This window comes from Vombatus ursinus, unplaced genomic scaffold (genome assembly GCF_900497805.2).
Source record: "Vombatus ursinus unplaced genomic scaffold, bare-nosed wombat genome assembly UNPS02014308.1, whole genome shotgun sequence".
In the NCBI taxonomy this organism is placed as follows: Eukaryota; Metazoa; Chordata; class Mammalia; order Diprotodontia; family Vombatidae; genus Vombatus; species Vombatus ursinus.
Window position 1 is genome coordinate 371062 of NW_020954086.1, and position 10625 is coordinate 381686.

At 47.9% G+C, this 10625-nt stretch overlaps 1 protein-coding gene across 1 annotated transcript in view; it reads left to right on the forward strand.

Annotated features, from left to right (window-relative positions):
- Positions 1 to 10536: 10536 nt before the first annotated feature.
- Positions 10537 to 10625, forward strand: part of LOC114042217 (zinc finger protein 383-like) — an 11601-nt gene continuing 11512 nt past the window's right edge. Inside the window, 1 exon segment of the mRNA XM_027860879.1 lies at positions 10537 to 10603. The gene's annotated coding sequence lies outside the window, so the exon portion shown is untranslated.

A 10625-nucleotide genomic window follows, 5' to 3' on the forward strand; every position in this document is an offset into this window, starting at 1 on the left:
TGCCAACCAATAGGATGTGAGAAAGTCTTCCTGGGTGCTTCAGGGAGAGGCTTTACACCAGAGAGAGATTCCTAGAAACGTCATTAAGGGAAGACTTGTCATTTTTTTTCAGTCCTTAGGTGACACGGTGGAGTGTGAGGGACTCAATTAAAATAGCTCAAGTTTCTGGGGATCAGATTGTCTGTATCTTCCTTGTATGGCCCCTACTCTATGACGGGTAATGTGTGTTTTTAAATTAAAAATAAGTCTGATGGGTTTGCAAAAGTTTCCCCATAAGGAGAGCTCTGTCTCCCTTCTATCAAAGCATCAGACATTGGAGGGAAAGCTTAGGAGGATTTTCTGATGGGAGGTGTCCTCAGCCATAATCATACCCATTTTTCTGGTTCCTTAAGGCTTACCAAATTATCTTTCCACAACACCTTTCAGAGGTGGAGAGTGGGAGCATTATTGCTCCCACCTTTTCAGTTGAGGACACTGAGGTGTGATGGTTAAGTGACTTGCCCAAGGTCATGCACCCAGTAAGTACTGGAGCAGGAGCTCAACCCCAGGGCCTGTAGTCAAGCTGGGGGGTGCCTTAGAAGCTGTTTAGTTCAATTCCTCGTTGTACAGGGGGTGGGGCTGTGGGTGGAAGAAACTGAGGCAGCCCAGAAAGAGGAAGGGACTTGTCGCTGGGTGGCAGAGCCTAGACTCTCCTGACCCTTGTTCTAGGCTTCCTTCCTCCTCCTGCAGGTTCTACTGCTATGATCTAGAAATGTAGACCATGCCCTTGCGGTCTCCCATGGATATGGTTGGGGAGGTGGGGATCCTCAGAGGGGGCGGAAGGATTGGGAGGCTGCGAAGAGAGGGTTAGAGGGGCCAGGAGTCAGGGGCCCTCTGAGAGGACGCCCAGCCTCAAACATCTCTACAGCGCAGAGCTTTTGACCCTGGGGAATGAGAGCCCAGACTCCTGGCAGTGAGCCGCTGTTTTCCTGGATGGGGTTATAGCAGTGCAGTGAGTGCTGGCTTTGGAGTCAGAATCTGGGTTCAAATTCAGCCCTTACTACTTGCGTGACTTGAGTCAGACCCTTCCCTGCTCTGGGCTGGGAGCCCTGTGCTTGCTGACTTCCCAGGGCCCTGCCAGGTTTGGAAGGTGCCTGTATTTCCACAGCTGTGCCCTTGTACAGAGAGGAGAAAGTCCTCTGACTGAAAATAGCAGTGTGACACATGGTCAGCAGCCTCCCCGACGCACCCGACCCTCTGCTGGGGCTGCTCCAGGCTCCCGCCTGCTCATACTGCCCTGCCAGAAACCATTGCTGTGCAAGAGACCTTCCCCAGACATCCCAAGCGCACACACACACACACACACACACACACACACACATGCACACACTCACTGTGCTCCCCCAGAACCAAACCAGGGTTTATATAAAACTATTTCTTACTTTAAAAAAATAGGAACAGTGGAGCTTGATCATTTCTGTTCGGTCGAAGATGTAGCTACATGTTCATACATACATGCATACGTACACACATATTTACATCGGAGAGGTGCCCTTACCCTGGTATGGCGAAGGGAGGCCTGTCCTTGGAGTCTGGAAGACCTGACTTCAAGTCCCATGTCTGACTCCAGTCGCTGTGGGATGCTGAGTAAATCACTTAACCCCTTAGTACCTTCAGACAACTCTTTAAACAAAATTAGCAGGAGCTTATGTCTTGCCATCAATTTTCTGTCCAAATCATCCCTCACAGAGAACCATCCCTCATAACGAAGAATAAAACAGAGGGGAACATTCGTCAAACCAAAGAATACGTCAGGCCAGCCTGGCGCTCAGCACTGGGTTCCGCGTCCCTGGGCCGGCTCCGCGGCAAAGGACCGGGAGGTATGCGCTCGTCGCTTTTCCTGGGGCCAAGCTTGGCTGCGTTATTGTGGGCATCAGACTGCATTCAGTGTACGTCTTTCTTTTGCCCGCAAAAGACGTTCTAGGACCATCAGAAGGCTACAAGCTTCAGAATTGCTGATCACCGGCGAAAGGAGGTTCCGCCCCACCATCTCCGTTCGGATAAAGATGCTCCAGGTCTGGAGCGTCTGTTCCTTCAAAAGAAAAAACATGCACACGCACTCCTACTGGTAGCCAGCACTGAAGAAGTGCCTTAAGGTTTGTAAAATGCTTTATAGATATCTCATTTGACCCTCAGAACAACATGGTGAGGTAAGTGCTATTATTATCCCTCTTTTACGGATGAGGAAGATGAGGCTTAGAGAGTTTAAATGACTTGATCATGGTTGTTCTTCAGTCATTTTAGTCATGTCTGACTCTTCGTGACCTCATTTAAGGTTTTCTTGGCAGAGATCCTGGAGTGGTTTGCCATTTCCTTCTCCAGGTCGTTTTACAGGTGAGGAAACTGAGGCGAACAGAGTGAAGTGACTTGCCCAGGGTCACACAGCTAGTGAGTGTGTGAGGCAGGATATGAACCCAGGTCTTTGGGGCTTCAGGCCCTGCACTCTTTCCATTGGGCCACTCAACTGCCCTTGCCCCTGCTCTGAGGCTGGATTGGCACTCAGATCTTTCTGATGTCATGTCTGACACTCTACCCACTGTGCCACCTAGCTGCCCCTCCCCTATCTATCATGTTTTGCCCAAAAGTTAATCAGTTTTGAAAGACTGGGAAAGTAAGTGCCTAGAGGTTGATAATTAGATGATGTAGGTTCTTATGGTAGGCCTTTATAATTGGGCCTCAGACTTTAATGTCGTGTTCACTACTTGTTTATAGGTCACGAAGCTCACTTGTGCAACCACAAGAATGCTGACAAAGATCTCTCTGCCCAGCTTTACTCAGATTCCACGTCCAAACCCAGCATGGGTGGAATGCCTTCATGCCCTGGGAAGTCCCCCAGCTTATTTCTGTACCTTGGACCATTCTCTCTTGTCCAGCACATGCAGGTGACCATCTTATGACCACTTAGTCAGTGGAGATGCCTCATGCTTTGCCCAACCTGTGACTCCCCCGCTGATATGAAAGGTCTAGCAACCAATGAGATTCCATGTTTTGTCATGCCTCTTTTGCATGTTTGTGTATCAAACCTTATAAAAAAAGTCCTGGAAGAAAGGGTCACCTCAGATCACGAGGAAGATCTGAGGTTCACTTCATCAGAGGGGACCATGGACCCTTTAATAAAGTTCCATTGGCTCAGAGCTCTGGCTCGGATTGGGCAATTATAATACCCACATTATTGGCACCCTAAGATGGGACAGCAAAGCACGGACCTCAGCCTATTTTGGCTGGCCCCTGCCCGGGTCCCAGAAAGGAAGTGCACACCTGGTCAAATATTTGCCGATGGCTCCCCCATGGACACCAGCCCTGGGAGTTGGACTTCCCTCAAGGTCTGCACCCAAATTCTCTGAGCCTGATGTAAGTCTTTTTAAGATCGGTGAGTCTGCCTTGATTTACCCTAAATTCTTTTTTCTTTAAGAAGGTTGCTGGAGGGGCAGCTAGGTGGTGCAGTGGATGGAGAATGGGCCTTGGAGTCAGAAGGACCTGAGTTCAAATGCGGCCTCAGACACATAACACTTACTAGCTGTGTGACCCTGGGCAAGTCACTTAACCCCATTGCCTAACCAAAAATGAAAAAGAAGGTTGCTGGCAGATTCCACAAAACACAATGGTAGCAGACAAAGAAAGGGGTATATAAACAGCATAATAAAGACTTGAATGGGGGTGGTGTGGGGGGATGAGCATTGTGGATAAGTGTCAATTATGTAAAAACCGATGTCTCAGGTCTGTTCTTACAGTCAAGACGCGGGGCCCAAAGATTATGTTTGATCTTTGGAACTGATCCAAGAGTGTCATATTTCCCCCTTTTCCCTTGTTTGTCCTGCTCAGTCTGTTCTGCAAAATCTTCAAATATGCTCCTATCTGAGCTTCCATAGATGTGGGTCCTCAGCTCCCTTACACACGCTCAGAGGCACAAATATATGTGGACAGCGGGCAGTGCGCCATACAGAACATACAGTGGAATCTGCCCGTAAGCAGATGTGAAAACAAAGAAAATGCTCAAAGGAGTTACAAGAGCCCCAAAGAAATGCTTGTTGATTAATCAATTAATGAACAGGTATTATAGGACAGGCGAGCAAATCGAGAGCAATGAACAGTTCTGAGTCAGACTGGTTCACTTAGGTGCTAGAGAATGGGAAAGGAATGGTGGCCAGAAGTACTAAGTGGTGGAGGATTGAAGGTCATGATGAGGATAAAGGAATAGCCAGGCATAGGGGAAGATGGACTGATAGGCAACAAATGTTTATTAAGTGTTTCCTGGGTTCCAGGAGCTGTGCTAAGCACTAGGGGTACAGAAAGGCTTTCCAGAGTGGTGGAGGAGGTGAGCGAGTGAGATCCCAGCTGGGCTTTGCCTGAACGGTCCAGGAGCCGGGGAACAGGGCTGAGGTGGATGGAGATAGAGAAGAGCAGTGAGCTTTGGGGAGGTGGGACTGCTCTTCTGCAGCTGGGGGCTTACTCTCATTGGGGTGGAGACTGAGGGCATGAGAGTTTGCTGGTCATTGGAAGGGACAGGCAGGAGTTTTGAAGACAGGTGATTAGACTTAAGATTTCAGCTACAGCGTGTGCATGACCCTTTAGGATCTCAGCGTGGCCCTCAACCTCCCACAGCAGAACAGCCTTTCTAGAAATACTCTAGGCATTGGATAGCCTTTCATGCTTTCCTTGTGGTCATGGTAGATGTAGGTGAGACATTTTTATTCTATTCAATTAATCTTTAAAAAACAGATGCACTGTTACCACATCACCATGATTTCTATCAGAATTTTCCTTCTGAATACATAAGTAGGTAAAATAAACAAAATCTACACACAGATGTGAAGTTAACAACTGGCTCTAAGAAAAGAAAAACAATAAAAGCAAAACTTACAATAATCCTTTCAAAGAAAGGACTTTCCTTACAAGGAAAATAGCTGCTTCCTGCATAAAAAAGATTTAATAATTTCCTGCTAAAATAGTAAAAATAAATACTTATTATTTATATTTATTTTGTATACTGTCTCATGCCAGTCATATCAAGCTATGTCAACAAGCATATTTTTTTAATATTTTGTTTTTCCCCCAATTACATATTAAAACAATTTTTTAACATTTGGCTTTTTTTTTAAATTTTGAGTTCCAAATTCTATCCCTCCCATCCTACCCTCCCAAGAAGATAAGGTTAAATATGTGCAATCATATAAAACATTTCCATATTAGTAATTTTGTACAAGAAGACTTGAATTAAAGCGAAAGAATGAAAGAAAGTGACAAATAGCATGCTTTGGTCTGTGTTCAGACGATAGCAGTTCTTTCTCTGGAGGTGAGTAGTATGCTTCATCATTAATTAGTCCTTTCGGGGTTGTCTTAGATCCTTGCATTGCTGAGAAGAGCTAAGTCTATCAAAGTCAGTCATCACACAATGTTGCTCTTACCATGTACAGTGTTCTGCTGCTTCTGTTCACTTCATTTTGCATCAGTTCATGTAAGTGTTTCCAGGATTTTCTGAAATCAGCCTGCTCAGAGCACAATGATATCCATTACAATCATACACCACAGTTTATTTAGTCATTCCACAATTGATGGTCCACCTGTGGATAGAATCCCAGTCTTCGAATTGGGTAAAGGATCGTTAGACTAAGGCCATAGAGCTGATGGAACACGCCTGCTCTGGTATAGTTCATTGACAAAATTAGCTAAGCACTTCTTTCAAAGCCTGCTAATTAAGCCTTCAGTTGGCTGCCCTCCAGTGGATTTGACTCTGCATGGGCCACCAATGAGAGGCTGCCTACAGTTGGGACCAGATGTTCCATGAAATTAGACTTTCATTGCCCAATCCTCTCTCCACAGAACCGCTCGAGTAAGTGGCATGGTTCTCCATGGTCCACCCCAGCCGGGGTCATATTCAGTTCTGTTCCTCACCAAGTCACTGAGGAAATGGTGAAACAGCCAGCTCAGGTCCACTGAGACCATGGACCCCTGTCCAATATCCACCATTACAGCCACCTCCCTCATATTGTAGTGGAGGCATGAGGTTTGGATGCTGGTTCTTTGAGGAAGGCACAGCTGTCTCTTGCCATTCTTTTTAGTTGTTCTGTCTCAAAGACTGCAAAGTGGCCAGTGGGGAGAATCCTGGACTTGGAATCAGGAAGACTCATCTTCCCTCGCTCATATCTGGCCTCTGATGCTTACTAGCAGTGTGACCCTGGGCAAGTCACTCAACCCTGTTTGCTTCCTCATCTGTAAAGTGAGCTGGAGAAGGAAACGGCAAACCACTCCAGTATCTCCACCGAGAAAGCCCCAAGTGGGGTCACGAAGAGTCAGACACGACGGAAATGACTCAGCAGCAAATTATGCCAGGCCCAGTGCTGAGTGCTGGGGATACAAAGGAAGGCCAAGACAGCCCTGCCCTCAGGGAGCTCCCAGTCCAAGAGGGGAGACAGCTGTGCACAAGCAAGCTCTAGACGGGACGCATCGGAAGGCGCCAACATGGAGAAGGGCTCGGGAAGGCTTCTTGCAGAAGGACTTTGGCTGAGACTTGAAGGCAGCCAGCAAATGGAAATGAGAACTACTCAGAAATGGTTGTTCAGAAAGGCCCCCCTCCATCCATGCCAGTGCCTCGGGCGAACCCAAACCTCATCGTGGGCAGATCAGGCCAAGGATGGGTGTTCTACATCAGTCAGAGTATCTCCTGTAGGATTTCAAATTTTAGGCTTATTTGTGAAATTCTTCCAAATACGATTGCATTTAAAATCCTCCTGCGCTTGTCTGGTCCATTTATGCAATTGTTAAAATTTTTCCATCCTTTTTTTTTTTTTAATCTGATAACTCAGAATTGCTAAAAGTGGTGATATGCTGTTATTTAAAGTTCTGCTACTTGCCACTAGGTGGCAGCAGAGCTCTGACCTGGGACTCAAGTCTTTTTCAGTCCCAATTCTGTGACCCAGAGACTATATTAAAGACAGAATGATACATTGTATTTTCCTATAAAGAAAAATATGAAGCCCCGACCCTAAAACTTGAATATTCGTTAGTAACTATACTTTCTAAATTATGCAGTTGTGGTGATACAAAGAGTTGGGGGCTCTCAGCATAACCCAAAGAAAAAAGCTAATAATCAGGACCGATTTATTTGGAGGAGACATCTACCTGGAAATGTAATGAGGCTGTCTTGGTCAAAGCCAATAAGCATCATTTGAAACACCAACTGACTAAGTGAACAAGTAAAAGGTGTCGCAGGGATAAAGTTGTCGTTTTTCTTTTTAAAGAGAAACAGATAAATACCTTAGCAGAAAAAACAAACAAACTAATGTTCCCTACTCCCCACCCTCAATCTAAAAGGAATGGAGGGCGTGTTACATTAGGTAGTAACTTGGAATGGGTCAAAAATCTACTTCATTGTTGATCCTAACTACTAACACAAAAGGTCAGTTTGCTACCTACTAATTAATAAGACATAATTGCTTTATCCTTTATTTTCATGGAAGAATCATCTGAGCTGATACATATAAGGAGAAAATTATCAACTTTAATCCTATTAATGGGAGCAGTAGGTAATTATAATTAGAGTCCATTTACAGATATTTGTTGCATCTAATTGTCCCCTAGCCTTCAACTAACAAATATATTGTTATAGGTAGATACAGTCTTATCCAAGAGATGTTTCCTTATAACGATTAATTCTCCCAAATTGTGCTCATAAAGCAGATGAGTTGCATATAGGATCATTTTAACCCTGTTTAAGAAATAATTCAGCAGGTTATTGTCTTTAGTGGATTATCAACACAATTTCTCTGGGTGGTCCAATAAATAAAATTGTAACTGAATTTCAAACAACAAAGGAATTTTGTTTTCATTACATTAGAATACTCTTCGAAATTATTTACTGGTGTATATAGTGATGAGTGACTAAATTCAGAAAATTAAGCTTTCAGAAATTCTTATTTAAAAATTTTATTGTCAATATGATAATCAAAAACATTCTAAAAATCATTTAAGGATACCACAAAAATTTAGATGACTGAGTCAGGCAGACCTGAGTTCAAGTTTGACCTCAGATACTTACTAGCTCTGTGACCCTGGACTAGTCACTTAACTTCTCTCAGGCTCAATTTCCTCATCAAATGGGGACAATAATAATATTCTCCTAGGGTTGTTGAGAGGAACAAATGAGATAGTATTTGTAAAGCACTTAAAAACAGTAAGCTAGGTGGCACAGTGGATAGAGCTCTGGGCCTACTGTAAGGACGACCTGAGTTCAAATCTAGCCTCAGATACTTACTAACTGTGTGACCCTGGATAAGTCTCTTCACCCTGTCTGCCCCAGTTTTCTCATCTGTAAAATTAGCTGGAGAAGGAAATGGCAAACCACTCCTGTATCTCCACCGAGAAAGCCCCAAATGGGGTCACAAAGGGTCAGACATACCGAACAAGGATAACAAACCTTGAAGTGCTACATGGACATTGCTGTTGTTATTATTATTATTATTATTATTTATTACCACGGGCTTCCCTGCGTGGAGCTCGAGGCAGCTGGAAGCTGGGGGGAGTGTGGAAAATGTGGTTGGGGATGTGGCGTCTGCATCTCACTCATCAGGGTGTGGACAGCCATGTGACGGCAGGAGATCGCTGGAATCAGTTCAAACGCGGACTGACGTCTGTGAGACATAGCAATTTTCCATTTTCCCAAAAAGTCCCCTGAAAAATGCAGTCTAGGGGTTAGGGAGAAGTTGAACAAGGGAAGCCATAAATTAGAGTAAGAAAGCATTACTGGCAGGCGAATAAAACCGGTTCTGAGGGTAGGTACAGATTAACACCCAAAGGGCTGTTCCCCTATAAGAGCCTGGTCCCGGAACTGTGGGGAGTGGGAGGTGTCATTAAGGGTGGAGACGCACGTGAGGAAATGCGGCGCTCCGGATAGGCTGGAACCCCTGTAGTACCCAGCCAATGGGGAAATGGGAGGGGAATTCGAACGGGGAATAGGGAATAAAAAGGTGTGTGTCTGTCAGAGCGTGCTCCCACACGTGGGACGCCGGGCCTTCCCGGGCCCATTGATGAAGTTTCTTCCCGCTTCAAACAGTGGCTTCGTGGAATTCGTGGTGATGCTAACAGGAGGATGAGGCCGCATGGTCTCTGTGGGCACCCTCTGGGCAGGGGCTGCACCCCACGCTCCAGGGCAGAGGCCTCCGTGGGCCGGGCTCTAAGGGACGCTCGGTTATTGCTGAAGGTGCGGTGAAACCGTGGGCTGTTGGCCCCATCAGCCCAGCAGGCTCCGCAGCAGCGCCCCGTGGGGTGGTGGGCACCGGCCAAGGAGGAATGGAATCAGGCGGCCAAGTGCCCACTGTGCCAAGCACGGGCTCCCCGGTGCCACTGCAGGAGCTGACGTTCTTCTTTTCTCAATTTTATCCTTTTTTATTCTGAATTTAAACTCAAAATAAAGCTAACATTTCATATACCAAGTGGAAGCAGAAAGGGCGTCCGTATGAATTGCACGTCTCCCGTGCACGGCCGCCCCCCGGACCGGGTAAGCAGGCAGCATCGATGAGCTTTTACCACGGCGTGGCTGGCTCCCAAAGTCCCGGTGCGCCCTGTTCCTCGGGGCCCCGAGGCTCCACCAGCCCTCGACAGTTTCTCCATAGCCCCGGTCCCTCCGCCTGCGCTCCAGTGCGGCATCCCGGACACTCGCGCTCCGCGCTGGAGCGCCCGAGGTCGGTCCGTGCTGGTCCGGCCGCAAGTGCCACGTGGACCGGACTGCTGGACCCCAAACTCCCGGCCTCCTCTCCTGGGCTGCCGCGGAGTAACTCTGCTCGAAAATGGAAGAAGAACGCCCCGGGGAAGCGGGAAACATCTCGGCTTTGTGGGCCTACTGTGTGCTGGCACCGAGCTAGGAAGCGCTTTAGAAACGTGATCCCGTAGACCCTCCCAACAACCCTAAGGGAGGGGCCATAAAATGGAAGAACGAACGCTCAGGGGAAGCGGGAAACATCGCGGCTTTGTGGGCCTACTGTGTGCTGGCACCGAGCTAGGAAGTGCTTTACCAACGTGATCCCGTGGGCCCTTCCTGCCACCCTGGGGGTGGTGGTGCCATTATGTCCCCCAATTTACACGTGGGGACGGGAAGCGGATGCAGGGAGCTGTGAAGGGAACCGCACTGGGGCCCACAGCTCGGCAGTGTCTGGGCACTGATTTGAACTCCGGCCCTCCTGCCCATGGGCCTCACGCTTTGTGCCCCGCGGCGCCCTCTGGCGGCCCGCGCCACAACTGCCCCGACGGGAGGAGCGAGCGGTGGGGGGGGGTTGGGGGGGCACGTGTTTGGTTGGGGCTCCAGCGCCACTTGCGCCCCTCGCCCCGCCCCTCCCCTCTCCCTCCTCTTCCCTCCTCTTTCTCTCCCGCCCAGGTCCCGCCCCCGCTTCCCAGGGTCCGCCCCGATGATTGCGCATGCGCGGTAAGCTTCTGGACTACAATTCCCAGAGGCCTCTCATCGAGAGCCGGGGGGAGGGAGGTGCTCCAGTTGCGCAGGCGCAGTGCTCTGGTGTCTCTTCTCTGCCCCGGTGCAGGAGCCTGACGTAGGGAAGAGGCAGCGGCACCTTCGGAGGTGAGCCCTGTGACGTCATGGG